We start from the raw sequence: 16282 nt of genomic DNA, 5'->3' as shown, positions 1-16282 counted from the left end.
AAGCCTAGGGTGAAGAGCATGCCTCACTAGTGGTGAGGAGGAGTGTGTTTATCTGTAGGGTATAATGCATGAATCCTGAACTAATACTAAACTTTGTGGTAGCCAAAGATGTATGTGTCTACTTACCATAAACTCCTAATGAGATGTGATACCTGAGGAATGCTAAGATCTCATCGTTTTTTGTGTCTTTGGTAGACTTTTGAGACACCTTTCTCACTAGTGACTACCTCATTATCTTCCTTTTCACTTATCAATTGACTTTCCTTCTTGTGCTTGGGCTTGATATATGTCAAGTGTGCTGAGAAAGGAGCTTCTCCCACTAATAGAATATCAACCCTTAGTTGTGCCTTGATGCCTATTGTTCTATGATTCTCATCGTTAAAAAGTGACATTGAGTTTGAAGAGGGCCATGACACCTTTTGAATATTTAGGATGTTTAAGGAGAGTGACATTGAGTTTGAGGGTTTTGGGAGGTGGGGGTCCCTCTTGTCCCTATAGTCACATATGCCATCCTCAAAGTCAAGAGGGCAAGAGAAGAAGAGTAGCGAGAAAAGAGCCTCTAAACTATCGAGCTACATAGCATTGTCTTTTCTCCACTAGAGATTGAATTCTTTCATATTTTTAACTTTAATTGCATTACCTTTTGAATGTAAGAGTCCCATGTATCTAATGGGGTTTTAGATTTGTAGATGAAAGACATAACTTCTTGACACCTTTCACATATTTAGAATGTTTCAAAAAATGACATTGAGTTTGAAGAGGGCCTTGACACCTTCAACATATTTAGGAGGTTTAAGAAGACTAACGTTCAGTTTGAGGGGGGACTTTTGTCCCCATGGTCATATATACCATCCTCAAAGTTAGCAAAAGTCTAGATTTTCTTAATCCCAAATTTTGAACATAGCTAAACAACAAAGTAATCCCACAAGGTCAATCGCAATGAGGCTGCTATGTCACATCATACTGGATGTGGTGGCACTTGCATATCCATCAATTAGGAAACCACTTGATTAGGTTTCCACTAGCCGTGTCATCAACTATGGGTAGTTATTCTCATCCTTCTCCCTTCACATTGTGGCATCATGACATATGAAATAAGGCCCTAAATCATAACTCCACCTCTAGCAAAGCATCGTTAGTGCCAATTGCCCTACAAACATTGTGCATATACCTTAGAGTCTAATGGCCTATGGTTGGACAATCAATAGCCATGATATTCCATGATGCTTCACCCTTGTGTGAACTTGTTCAAACCACATAATAATCTTGACTAACTCAAATACTCCCATATACACTACCCACCTATTTTCCTATCCAACATTCATCCACGTTTCATTTAGAAGCAATATGATGTACAAGACAAGAGAACAAGGCTCGTTGAATCCAAGTGAGAGTTGAAGTTATGGTAAGTTAATCCCTCTTAAGGCTTTGACATGTATTGAGAGCCTTAGAAATGCATTACATGTTAAGACCTTCAAGGTATTGAGAGTTTTATTTTCCCCCCCTCTTCTCTCTAATCACACACACACATATACACACACCTTCATACCATACATGAAACGCACTAGCCTAAACAATATCCTACTTCACAACTTGTCTATACGATAAATATGAAATTTTAATAGCATAAAATATATGTGTACTCAATAAGGTGAATTATGAAATAGATCAAATTAACGAGGTCCTTTTCACAATAGTGCTACTATAAGTATTAGATACCTCACCTTAACACTAAGGACTTAACCTTATCAAGTGCATCCATCATAGTATGAGTGTTGTGCTACACAAGCTCAACGTAGCGGGATGTTGGACACACTCTTATTTCTTCAAGAGCTTCAATGCACGAGAATCAAATGCTACCTCTCACATAGTCTCTCACACATGAATGCAAGTATTTATTTGTAGTGAATGGCATGGCCTTTATTGAATCCCATGAAGGATGCACTTTGCATACTCCATGATCGAAGTGAGTGCTCCTTTGACTCTGAACCCTCTACAACCTCCACATGCAAAAGAGAAGCATGTGCATGGCAAGAGGGAGTGCTTGTAGAGAAGATGAGAAGAGCTTCACTCTCTTGGTCCTTTACCCTCACTCTCTTGGTCCTTCACCCTCACTCGCTTTCTCTCTTGCTCTCAATCTCCACTCTCACCCTCACTCACTCACTCACTCACAATGAAACTAGGAAGGGAAGTGCACAAAGTTTATAGAAAAATTAATAGCTTATTCTATTCATTCTCATCCTTTTTATACATGATTTCTAGGGTTAGGGGTTTTCCATTCCTCTTGGGCATCCAACCCACTTAATTAGGGCCTCAAGACCAGTCATCTCTCATTGCATGCTTTTCCTATGGTAAGAATGAACTAGAGTCCTTACAATTTTCCATGGAAGCCTTTGCTATCTTTACAGCTTGCACACGATCATGCTCGGCTTGAGGGTTTACATAATAAATCAATACAATAGTTGCAACCTTTTGGCAAGTCGAATAAGTAATAAAATAGTTGCAACCTATTGAAAAGTCAACTAAGTAATGCTTTGTGCAATATTATATTGTCGTTATAATCTGAAGACTATTTTCAAAAATGTAGGCTTCTTCTCATGCTTGCTTGCACCTTGTATGTTGTGTACTTCTTGTGGTTAACATTATCCCCCTCTTAGATGAGTGTTAGTCCCCAGGCACCCTTCGTCATAAGTGGTATGATTCAATTTGCACTAAAGATGTGGATGCTAGGGACTATCCTAAGGGTATTTATAAATAGGCTTTGAACACACACGATATAAGACAGATATATATATATATATGGTGAAACCCCCGAGTGTAGGACTCTGCTTGTCATAAAGATCACATATCTTCTTCTAAATCATATGCATCACTAATAGTAGAGATAACATTGAAAAATACTCACTTAGACAAAGAGAAAATGATCATAGATTTACATAACTCATCCAGTTCATCCCAATCATCTCCATCCTACAATTTTAGCTTTATATTCCTAGCTTTGAATGGCATAATCTACTTCTTTTGTACCAATACTTACTATATTTCCATCTTCCAATATTGATAGTTCTTACAATCGAGCCATTTAATGTTGAAAATGACACTACTAATTGATGCATTAGAAGTACGTGCCATTATGACTGCAAATGATTACAAAGTATAACTGTATAGGCTACTATAAATTCAAAGAAATAGTCCTAAAATTGAGCCAAAAGGACTGGAAAATGGTGGAGAAAAAAGGAATATATAGATATCCACAAACATAGACTGTAGACTAGTCAAATGAGATATTTGTGCTCAAAGAAACTACTCATAAATAATATTCACAATTGTTATCCCTATAAATACAATAATTGATTATACATTAATAGGAAAATGCCCAATAGAGTATGCTCCCACTACTAGGAATATCTAAGAAGCAATTGGAATACATAGCATACAACTAGTTGTGTAGCAACAAAGTACCAAGGACTATCAAATTATACGTAGTGTTTGATACATAGATGCATAGAACCATTGTATGTCAAGCATCCACCATTGACAACGCACTGACTATGATAGGTACATGGTATCCAAATGCTAAAAAACAAATCAACCCACAAGAGTTAGTATATGCAAGAACAATGTATGCATATATCAACTGAGCATGTACGTAGGCAAGAGACTTCCGCTATCTCTAAAGAACCAAGATGTGCAAAAAAAATTGCAAGTGATCTCACTATAAGTGAATCTTAGATATCCAAGAGCCAAGTAAAGCATAACACATAATGCTCATAACATTTGGGCCACCAAGTTACATCATAAGTACATTTGAAAGTATATACATCCAATATGTCTTCCACCCACAAGTGAAGGATCACTAACACAACTATCCAAAGCCCAAACAATGTGTGACCTGCTTTCCATTGCCAATAAGAAAATAAGGAATAAAGTGATAGTGATGGACGTCTACCACCTACAGTGTACATATGTGTAGGTACAATATAAAAATAAATGTAGGCTATAGGTGGCAAACATAAGTAGCCCTTAACCCGCAATAGCAATGGGCTAAAACACTAAAATCAAAATCACAAACTATGAAAAGTCCAAATTTTGAAAAAACAAGAAAGAAGCCATAGTACCATATCTATTTTTAGAATTAAAGGTTTTGCTTAGGCAAGCAGCACTTGAGCTCTTGCACCCTCTCTCTCTCTCTCTCTCTCTCTCTCTCTCCCCCCCTTACCTACAAAGTTTTGTTGTTCATTCATTTGTTGCTGTTACATTCACCTTTTAGTAAAAAGAAGTCTAGAGTCCAATGTGGTGAATATAATTTGAAATCATATACTTCTATATATATGTTTATAGGTACATGCAAACTTAAATTCAAATGTGTTTATAGGTGCTACATAAGTTTGGGGCATTGACGAATGTTAGTAGACATATATATAAATAAGTTTGCAAAATTGAGTTGATGGTGCACATCTAATTTGAAATCTTTGTCATAGTAGTGCCTCAAGTTGTTCATTCAAGAAAACAAGAAAATACATTTAGAAATTGTAGTGATAAATGAAAATTGATATCAATATTGTACCTTGTTATGCTTTCAAAGTGGCATTTTAGCCTGAGGTTGCAAGGTCCCGTGACAAGGATCCAAGAACAAAAGGCATGTATGGCAAAATTTATAACAAAGTTGAGGGATAAATGAAGAAACATATGTAGCTTGAACAAGGAACAATAAATCCCATGAGACTATGCTTCTAACAATGCGATGCTATATAATATGCATTACATATATATATGGTGTATTAGTTGTCTATGGGAGAACTTATTGGACCCAAGACTTATATTTAAAGAGAGTGCTGGATTATGAACTGACCAACGCATCATTATCGCATGATAACTCCTCCAATCACAATTAGCCATATGTTATTGAAGGCGAAGTGAAAAATATTGGTGTATATTGTGGTTGAAGTGCAACCATGAGTATTATTGTGAGAAGGTACTTGTCACATGTTTGTGCATCTTTGAAAAATATGGTTCCCCACAACCAAGCTCCATGTTCCCTAAAATAGCATGTCGATCAAGTGACTATATTGTTTAGATAGGAGACTTACCTTGAAGGATATTACTACTTGGCTAATCCATGAGCAAGTAGAAGCACGAAGTTAGAACTTTAATACCAAAATAAAGTTACTAGGCTTAGTCCTTCTACTTTTGTCCCAATGTCAGAAGGAGCCCAAACAAGATATGATACAGTGTAGGGAGGCCAAAAGTTATATTGTCGCCCCTTCACTTTACCATTAATCCCCTTCCCCCCAAGTTTAAACGACATTTGAAGAGCATAAGTGTAATGATTTCATTGAAGAAGTTCAAGGGACTTTGGACTTCAAGCTACCGTGTCAAGTGTTTCTTTATTGGCCCATGTTTGCCATTCTTTTGCATGAGATGCTTTAGCAACATAAATTTGGTTGGGAGCTTCAATGCTCGTGCATAGAGAAAACAAACATCTCAACTTTTATTGCCTGAGCTCATCTTGGAAGGGCAAAAGGTTGCTTACCAACGTTTTCAGTATAAACCTTCGTAGAGGGGGGACTTCGTAGGTGCAACATCACCGAGCGCGTTACCCTAGAAAGGCTTATACATAGCCCACGTATACAATTGCCAAGACGTGGTGATTCCAGGTCATATTTGTTCGACGCTATTAGGAGGTTAATCATCTTTGAGGTGCCAAGCCTGTGATTACTAGTTTGATGTGTGCCTTGTAAGTCAACGTCGTGGCCGGCTCCCGTCGTTTTTCCGCTAGGGTGTAGCAGCGTGTAGAAGATCAGCGGCCAATTATCATCACCATCACCATGTTTCTTAAAAGAAGGTAGCTTGTGACGTGTGCCCGAGGAAAACATAGTAGCATAGGCTACATTCTTCTGGTGACGGCGCAGCTGGAGTTGACTTCGATGGGACCGCGACATGTCAACGGTCGGAGGACGGGTCAGGAAAAGTTCCAAGTAGCAAGCACATATATAAGTATTGCATGATAATCGGCTATGGCATCATAAAGAAAACGGACAGACGTCGTGCGAGAACATGCTGCTGTGGACTTTTGGCTGAAAGAGCACTGCGTGGCTCCATCATATTAGAAAGGACGAACGTGCTCCTAAACGATGGCCGGCCAATCAGATATACTGGCTGTGCTCCTAAACGATGGCCGGCCAATCAGATATACTGGCTTGGGGAGGCTATGACGAACATTTTAAAAGAAAGAACGTTGGGCTAGGCACGTATATTTGGACGTAATTAATCGCAGCAGAGGGATCGGAACCTCAACTACCAGCATCGTGTGCAAGATGGGATGCAGACGGTAGGTGCTTTCGAGCTGGCATGTTAGAGCTGCTCACGGAACCGGGATGCATTGGTCGCAGACTGCTCAATATATACGCGCACTTTGGTTGGTTGTTTGGACGAGCGAGCAAATTTTGGTTTTAGAGGCGTTTGGAGCTGCAGGTGCTTAGCTTTTGGGCACATTCTCTAGTAGCGTTCTGCAAGGCGCCTAGTCCAGTTAAACAGTAGCGCAAGCTGCACGATCAAACGTAGGGTTGTGTGTTGAATTCCGTCCCCTCTATCCCTTATTAGCTGCTCTATTATAATATTGTGTCAAGCCCCATAGGCTACGTGCAAGCACCGCTGCGTCGACGTCGACAAAATGCTACTATGCAGCAGCTTGCTCTCACTCGTCCTTCCGCTTGGCGTATTACTAACGTCAATCTGCATTGGACCGACGGCGCTGGCCCAGACGTTTCAGGTGCTGTCCAGCAATGCCGGCATAGCCTCCATGCACTCTGCCATCACGCCTATGTACAGCACGGCCATCCTGCTGGACCGCACGGATGTGGGTCCTTCTCAGATCAATCTGCCCGACGGCATCTGCCGCGATGACCCCCAGGACCAGACCCTACAGCATGACTGCACCGCCCACTCGGTGATGCTCACGCCCGGTGCCGACGCCAGCTCCACCACACTCCGCCCCCTCATGATCTTGACGGACACCTGGTGCTCCTCGGGGCAGTTCCTGGCCAACGGCAGCATGCTGCAGCTCGGGGGCGATAACGACGGACTCTACAAGATCAGGCACCTGGACCCTTGCCCCTCCAACGGCAACTGCGACTGGGTGGAGGACTCCGCGCAGAGCCTCAAGGACCCGCGTTGGTACTCCAGTAGCACCTTGCTACCGGACGGGAGAGTGATCACCGTGGGAGGCAGGAGCGTTTCCACGTATGAGTTCATCCCGCGGGCTGCGGGAGAGGGCTCCTACGATCTGCCGCTGCTCAGAGCAACCAACGACTTCCAGGGAGACAATCTCTACCCTTTTGTTCATCTCCTACCCGACGGGACCCTCTACGTCTTTGCCAACAGAGACTCCGTCCAGCTCAATTATAAGACCAACACGGTCCTGCGAACCTACCCGACAATCCCCGGTGAGCCGCGCAACTACCCCTCCGCCGGCAGCTCCATTCTCCTGCCGCTCCAGTACAACGATGGCTACCGCTCCGCCGAGGTGATGGTGTGCGGCGGCTCGCAGCTGGGGGCCTTCACGAACCCCGGCTTGCAGCTCGGGGCATCCCAGACGTGCGGCCGCATGCAGCTCCTTTCCGCCAGCCCCAGCTGGTTCATGGAGACTATGCCCATGCGGCGCTGCATGGGCGACATGCTGCTCCTGCCGTCACGTGACGTCCTCATCATTAACGGCGCGCAGAACGGCTCCCAGGGCTGGGGATACGCCTCCAACCCGGCTCTCAACCCTGTGGTCTACCGTCCTGGCTTCCCGCTCGACACGCGCTTCGTCGTGTACCCGCCCACCACCATCCCTCGCATGTACCACTCCACCGCGAACCTCCTGCCGGACGGCCGGGTCCTCCTGGCCGTCAGCAACACGCACCAGTTCTACACCTTCACGGGGCCCTTCCCCACCGAGCTCCGCGTCGAGGCGTGGACGCCGCCTTACATGAACCCCTCCTTCAACTCGAAGCGCCCCTACGTCGTGTCTGCCCCTTCCACCCTAACCTTTGGCCAGGTCTTCGTCGTCACCTTCCGTTGCAACCAGGCCCCGGGCTCTGTGGAGATGAACCTGCTCTCCTCTCCGTTCAGCACCCATTCCTTCTCGCAAGGGCAGCGCCTCCTCCGCATGCGCGTCGCGTCGCGCACCCTCGTAGCCACCAACCTGTACAACGTCACCGTCACCGCGCCCCCGAGCGCTAGCGTCGCCCCGCCCTCCTATTACATGATGTTCCCCGTGCAGTCGGGGACAGCGGGGCCCGCCGTGTGGGTGAGGATGACATAGACGCCCCGCGCTTTCTCCCACCCCCACTCTCTTACCCCCATATGTGTGTGTGTGTGTGTCTGTATGTGTATATGTATGTATGTATGTAAATGCAACCCAAAGGCCTAGCAAATGGATTGTAACCCAAGTGGTTTGAGCATGTGGTTGTGTACATAGGTGCCTGGATTCCAACCTTGGGTACACCTCTAAGGCATCTTTTCAATTTCAAGCCTGCCATAAAACTTAAAAAAAAGTGATCATCCTCAATAGTATCATATTATACAACTTATGGATCTCATGCCTTGCGATTTTGTTGTAGCATACAATGTGTGCACTCTATATGAGGATAATTTATAAAAATTATTCTACTTGACTGAGGTTTCTTTCATGATCATATTGAAGCACATACTACACATTTTCCCTTTATGTTCATGATAGAAGTTGATCTTACAAGCATCAATCATCATATGAGAGTTTTTCGATATCTTTCATGTCCTAGAGCCTAAAATGTGAATCGTTCAACACGAATCAAGTCAAGCATGTTTCACAAGTAAAGGCACTCACCAAAGCATACACATACTCCATGTATGCTTAGAACTCAACAATTCTCTAGGGCGCTTTCTTAATCCCAAATGTTGAATACAACACATGCATCAGGATACCTAGCTGGCATTCCCATATGGCCATGGATCGTGCCAAACCATATGGAAAGGCCACTATGCCAATCACAAAGGGACTCCTATGAGACATCATAAGGGATATTGTGGGGCTCTCAGAGCCTATTATGTGAACCCTTGTATTGCTAATCAAGTCGATCATGTCGTGTGAGTAAATGCACTCACTAAAGCATACACATATTGCATAAATGTTTCTCTTTTGGTAATGTGTGCTTTATATTAAGTGAATATTTACATCACCATGTTAAGCCTATACTTAGTATACAAATCTTAAACCACTCTTTTCAAAAGCCTATTCATAGGCTTATAAGCTTCCTCCTTTTTTTGCTAGCCTAGCTTAGATTGAGTGACTAGTATTAAAGGCACTACTACTTTGGGTGCCCCAAACACCCTTAACATTTTTCACTCTACCAAAAACAACTACGTTTCTATGAGATCATATAGCTAAAATAACCAATCCTCTAAGTGTAGCTCACACTGTTTTAGAGATTTCATTCAAATTGCCATGGTCACCGAGGAACATCTGCTTCTATTTAAACTTAGAGTACTCATGGAAGTTAGTATATGTATATCCTCTACATCACATATGTTCAAGGCCTATTTATAAATGTCCTTACCTATGAAATTTTCCTATATATAACATACCCATTTTCTACTTAATTTGTAAATAACCCCTACACCCTTATGTATGTAAAAAATGTATAAAAATGGTATTTTAAAAATACCTTATTTTGAACACAAGTGATGCATACATATATTCATGAGTAGCTTACTCAAGTTAGAGTGCAACTAAACTCTATGCATCTCTTGATCAATGTGCATAGTTCTAGCTATCTATCTTTGGAGCAAATATGTTTGGTATGTGAGGTGAGCATGGAGATTCTTGATATGGCTCTTTCCATGATCAACAACTAATCAACGTTCATCACTATTTGCCAAAGGGGCATAAAAGTTTGTGAAATAAATTTTGCTTGTTGCCACTTTCTCAATAAATATCTTACTATTCTTATCTTTGGGCTCACTATAAATTGATATTTTCTTTGCCTTCTACCTTATGCCTAGCCTTGATGTCTTTAGGTTTGTCCATAATATGAAGCTTCTCCAACAATTTGTTGTCTCCTTCTTATTAAAGCTTCTTGACCTACTTGCTTTGATTTTCAACAATGTAGTTCTCAATCTCTACATCTATTGCCAAAGTCACGAAGACTCCATAGAAGTTTAGTAGAAGGTAACTCAAATGCAAGGCATGAAGAAGAGAAGAGAAGGGATTTTAGATTAAATATAGGGTTTCAACAAAATCAACATTTAATCTGTATTCACTTAATGGATACTTCCAATACTATGCATCTACTTGCAGTACACAATTATGTTAATGCACTAAACCATATTTCATCATGGTCTAACAAAGAATCATACCCTAGTTTCAATCAGAGGATGTCTATCTACTTGGAAGGCATATATAGAGTCAATGTATCAAAGCAGTCCTATTTTCTCACAACAATAGTCCTAGGTATAAATAACTTGTAGAAACCTATATCTCTCTAATGTAGAGTACTTCGAAGCCCTTCTTCAATATTCAATCTCTTCAAATACAACATAATAGATTTCGAAAAATATCAAATCTGCCAAGTATTTTGCATGGGTCAATCTTCAAAAAGCATACAAATCTAGAAGAAATATGGTTAGTAATAGCGCCAACCTTGTTGTGCCCTATTTATAGCATAAATTCGCTACCTATCACTACTTACAATATTAAGAAAAGAAAACATCAAAATGGTCTGCACTTTTCCCTTTTACGAGAGCCATACATACAAAGCACACACTTTCTCTTCATCCATAGACCAATTTAGGTGGACACTAAGATAATTACTCAAACCTTGTCGTGACTCAATCCACATCCTAGATTAGGGTACTAACTAAAGCCATGCACAAATTCATGGGCCTCTCTCCATCTCTCTTTGTCTCCCGCACTCTTGTGTGTGTGTGTGTGCAACTCACCGGCCTTTCGAACAGGTTGTAACTCAAGTGGTCTGAGCATATGACTCTATACATGGGTACATGCATTCAAACCTTGGGTACACCTCTAAGGTATCTTTTGAATTTCAAGCCTATCATTTAAAAAAAAAGTGATCATCCTCAATAGGATCATTTTGTACAACTTCTATATATCTTGCACTGCAAGTTTCCTGTAGCATAAAATGTGTGCACTCGATATGAAGTTAAGTACAAAATTGATCTACTCAATGAGGTCTCTTTCATGTTCATATTGAAGCACATACTAGACACTTTTCCTTTATATTCAAGTTAGAAATTGATATTAAAAGATGCATCGATCACCGTATGAGAGTCTTTCGATATCTTTCATCTCCAGTTAGAGCCTATTATCTGAACCCTTAATGTGAATCAAGTTCAACATGTTCCACAAGTTAAGGCACTCACCAAAACCATACACATATTTCATGCATGCTCAGAACTCAACAATTCGCTAGGCTTCCTTAATCCCAAATGTCAAATACAACACATGCATCGTGATACAAAGCTTGCTTTCCCATATGGCCATGGACCTTGCCAAATCACATTGAAAGCCCACTAGGCCAATCACAAAGGGACTCCTATGACACATCATAAGGGGTCTTATGGGGCTCCCATAGCCTATTATGTGATCCCTTATATTGCTAATCAAGTCTATCATTTCTTGCTAGTAAAGGCACTCATCAATTCTTCTCTTTGGTAATGTGTGCTTTATATTAAGTGAATATTTAAATCATCATGTCAAGCCTAAACGTGATGTACAAAATTGAAGTGAGTCTTTTCAAAAGCTTATTGACATACTTATAAGTTTCCTCCTTTTAGGCTAGCCTAGCTTAGACCAAGTGAGTAGTATTAAAGGAATTACTACTTTGGGTGACTCAAACACCCATAATATTTTTCTCTCTACCAAAAAAAACAAAGTTTTTATGAGACCATATAGCTAAATAACCAATTCGCTAAGTAGATCTCACACTTTTTTAGAGGTTTCATTCGAATTGCCATGGCCAACAAAGAGCATCTACTTCCACTTGAACTTAGAGTGTAGCTAGACTCTTTGCATTTCTTGCTTAACCTTCTACCACAAGTTCTATACTTCCATACAACTCCATAAGATGTGCTTGATAATCTCTATGTCACTCCCAAAAAGAGCACATATGAGTGACATATTTTTAAAGTTAAATAGCTTGTGTTGCATTGGGAATTTGTGAGCGTGAGCTACTACTCTTTGTAACAAAGTATTAATTCAATGTGAAGGAGTTGCACACATATCTTTCTTCATTTCCCTCATTCGAAGTCCTTAAATGGATCGTGCCAACAATATCACTCTCCCAAGAACACAATTAGAGCAAAATCCATGCTAAGATTTGATCTCTTGCCTATGGAATATTAAAGAAGAAATATAGTTTGCATCCTTATCCTCATCTTCATCACTCTCCATAATTATTTCTTAGAAAGACATGAGAGAGAGAGAGAGAGAGAGAGAGAGAGAGAGAGAGAGAGAGAGAGAGAGAGAGAGAGAGAGAGAGAGAGAGAGAGAGATTTGAAATGTGAATGTAAATGTGAAACACAGAATGCACATCAAACGTGAAGAAGAGGAACATGAGATGCCTTAAGACACACCCCTTCATCCCCTATCGCACAATCCACGTATTTATTTATTGTATTTGATGCTATATAGATTAAGGCTTAGCCTTCAAATTTAGATAGGTTGTATGAGACATGTGGCCAATTACGTGATTTTTGCAAAATTTAAATTTAAAAACTCATTGATTAGAGGGTTTAAGTCCTAGTATAGGGAGAATAACATGGTTTGTTTTTGGTTTAGTTCTTGCTTCATAATTAAAATAGCCTAGGGATCCTCCTTTTGCCATGCCTCTTGAGTTCTCAATAGGCAATGTGCATTAGCTCCCTCAATGAGCCCCTTTATAATGCTAGTGAGAGGTTTATCTTTCCCATTAGCCTAATGTTTTAACATGGGGTGAGGGTCCTAAAGAGTAGAGATAGAATAAGAATTCTTTGGTTCTAGGAAATTCTTGTCCAATCCACTCAACATCAACCTTATCCTATGAGTAATTTGTTCAATATAGATAAAACTACAGTTAGAGTTACCTTGCAAGTTGATCTAACACCATAGCCCTTTAGAATAGATTTTCTGACTTAAAGGAGGTTTTTTTTTTTGCTCTTTTATTTTAGCTCGGAAGAAGCTATTTTTTGTAGGTCACTAATCAAGCATGCCCCTATGAGCCCCTTTCCACAACAATTAGATTGTAGCTTATTTCCAAGAGATTGTTGACCCACCTAGGATTCCTTGATTTTAATATTGTATGGGCCACCAAAAATGATGTCTTCCCACTTAGAGCCTTGCCACACTTAATCTTTTGACATCATAATCAATATTGAGATAAGAGTAGATTACTATGGCTAATCATAATTCATTCTCTCTAGGATAGTAAGAGACAATCTCACAGCTTTCCCTTTGATAGGTTCTAAACCTATCCCATCCTCAAAGATGGAGGCTGTTACATACTCCTATTATATGGCAGGCCAATATTTATTTTATCCAAAGCTCCATGGGATTTTAATAGGTAATGTCTGTAGTTTTTCCCATTGATTAGTAGAGAATGAAAATTAACCATTATGAAAACTAATTTAGGCAATAGATGTCACAGACATGCCATGATCAAGTGTAGCGATTAATTCTTGCTCATGCCATATGAATCCACACCCCATGCTGGTGAATGTACCCTTAATAGGACATCCTCAAGCCAACCATGTGAACCCACCCTTGCCATGTCCTCATAGAACCTGCTAGAAGATATGCCATGTCATCACCTACATCATATCGATGATATAATCATGAATCATTCTAGAAGATCTTTAGTCACCCTCCAACACCTATAAAAGGAGGGGATTGCCATAGAGCTCCTCAGTCTTACCAATGCTAGTCTTGGGAGCTGAAGGAGTTAAGACCTCTAAGTAAGTAACTTTGAGTTCTAGTTCTAGTTCTTGTCTAGTCATGGTATCTAGTATTGTCTTGTCATCCTTTATACTCTTGTTGTCTTGCTTGGGGAAGTTACTATATATATATATCCTCTACATCACGTGCGTTTAAGACCTATTTATAAATATCCTTATATGTGAGTTTTTTCTAAATAAAGTATAACCCTTTTCTATTCAATCTATAAATAACCCCTTTATATTATACCCTTCTATATGTAAAATATATATAAAAGTTGCATTAAAAAAATACCTTATTTTGAACCCACATGATGCACATATATATTTATGAGTAACTTACCCGAGTTGTCTTGTCACATTATAATCTTGTAGTACAAAATCTTATCCAATACTATATTGTATCTTGTTCATCCTCGTCGAGAGAGATCTTGTAATTTTGATACCTTGTATCCATACCTATCGTCTTGGATTTTGGGACCCTTCATATCATATCGAGTCCCGTTGTCTATAACTATGGTCTCAGGTTGTGGAATTTTTCGTATCTTGTTAAGTTATCATTGTACATTGTGCCTCTATTGTGATTATCTTAAAATCAAAATTATTGTAACAAATCTTGCATCTAGTCTAGTTTCTTGAGCACAGCCTAGTACTCCCATAACAATTTGGCAAGACTACATTCTAGCTCTATTGAGCACCATGGAGGTGACCCTTGAAAGAATCTTGGCCTCCCTTCAAAACCTCCCATAAAAAATTTACCATCCCAATGGAAGAAGTTAAGTCTTTTCTTTGCTAATGTTTGAGCCAAAAGTAAAGGAAAATTCTTCAAAGATCTCCATTCGGCCATAAATTGAATTTGGATCCAATGCTATGATATTGGATTTATCATTAACGAACATTTGGGTACAAAAGAATTACCATTCAAGGGGAGAAAGGGGTTTTATTCCCTTTATGTTCATGATAGAACTTGATATTACAAGTTGCATCAATCATCATATGAAAGTTTTTCGATATCTTTCATCTCCTAGAACCTAAAACGTGACCCGTTCAACACAAATCAAGTCGACCATGTTTCACAAGTAAAGGCACTCACCAAAGCATACACATAGTCCATGTATGCTTAGAACTCAACAATTCTCTAGGGAATACAACACATGCATCATGATACCTAGCTGGCATTCCCATATGGCCATGGATCGTGCCAAACCACATGGAAAGTCCACTATGCTAATCACAAAGGGACTCCTATGAGACATCATAAGGGATCTTGTGGGGCTCCGGAAGACTATTATGTAAGCCCTTGTATTGCTAATCAAGTTGATCATGTCCTGTGAGTAAATGCACTCGCTAAAGCATACACATTCTGCAGAAATGCTTCTCTTTGGTAATGTGTGCTTTATATTAAGTGAATATTTACCATTATGACCAAAAACATTTCAAAAACAACACTTATAAGAAAATGATTAAGTTGCTAATTAGTTGAGGTTTTAAAAGAATGAATCCTCCAAATTTGGCCATTCAAAGGTGATTAATGAGAGAATATATTATTCATTTAAGAGGTCGACCATTAAATGCCTAAGGACGTTAACTCATATCAAGAGTCACTTTTTGGTCATTATTCTTTCTTTTTGAATGGTTAAATATTCTTCTATCACGTTTTCCACCAAAATCACGTTAGAAGAAAGGAAGTACTTTAATTTTTGGGAGACAAAACATTTACCTAGTAAAAGATTAAAATGTTTATTATTCAATTTTTAGTCTATTAAAATATAAAAATGTAAACCTGGTAATAAATAAAAATATTAGTGATATTGTGTATCATATCAAGTTTAGGACTAATAATATTTTATGTGTGTAGGATGCTTTGGAAGGATACAACTTTTTACTTGATATTAGCTCTTGGGAGTCTTTTTCTCATCATACCCTCAACTATGATTCCTAATAGCACTATTGGGTTTTAATATCCTTGATTGCGATTCTTAATAGCACTATCAGATTTCAATACTTAAATGGTGGCTTGATGTCTTGGGATAATACTACTCATGCTATCATATCTTGGAAAATCTCTTAAGATCTCTTCCCTTGATTTGTAGGAAGAAATAGAAAGGACTTGACTCTATTTCTTTCTCTCAGAATTCTAATACTAATGCAGATTGATTTTATAATTTAAAGCATCACTACATTATTGATGCATTATCCTGGTATATCTTTCTTCAAATGTAATATATCTTAAGTTTCACAAAAAAGGATGACAATCAAAATAATCCTTGTGATTATGGATCTCATTTACTCTAGCATTCATGATCTTATTCAGATTTTAAAAATAGTTTAA

General features: G+C 39.7%; 1 pseudogene; it reads left to right on the top strand.

Moving 5' to 3' along the window:
* The first annotated feature begins 6444 nt into the window (after positions 1-6444).
* Positions 6445-8626, top strand: LOC148028875 (aldehyde oxidase GLOX pseudogene; annotated as a pseudogene).
* The last annotated feature ends 7656 nt before the right edge of the window (positions 8627-16282 follow it).

The sequence above is a fragment of the Lygodium microphyllum genome, chromosome 11, assembly GCF_053477565.2.
Source record: "Lygodium microphyllum isolate KBCC chromosome 11, Lygodium_microphyllum_v1.1.10, whole genome shotgun sequence".
Lineage (NCBI taxonomy): Eukaryota > Viridiplantae > Streptophyta > Polypodiopsida > Schizaeales > Lygodiaceae > Lygodium > Lygodium microphyllum.
Note: the sequence above shows the minus strand (reverse complement) of the source record. Positions and strands in the feature narration are given on the sequence as shown.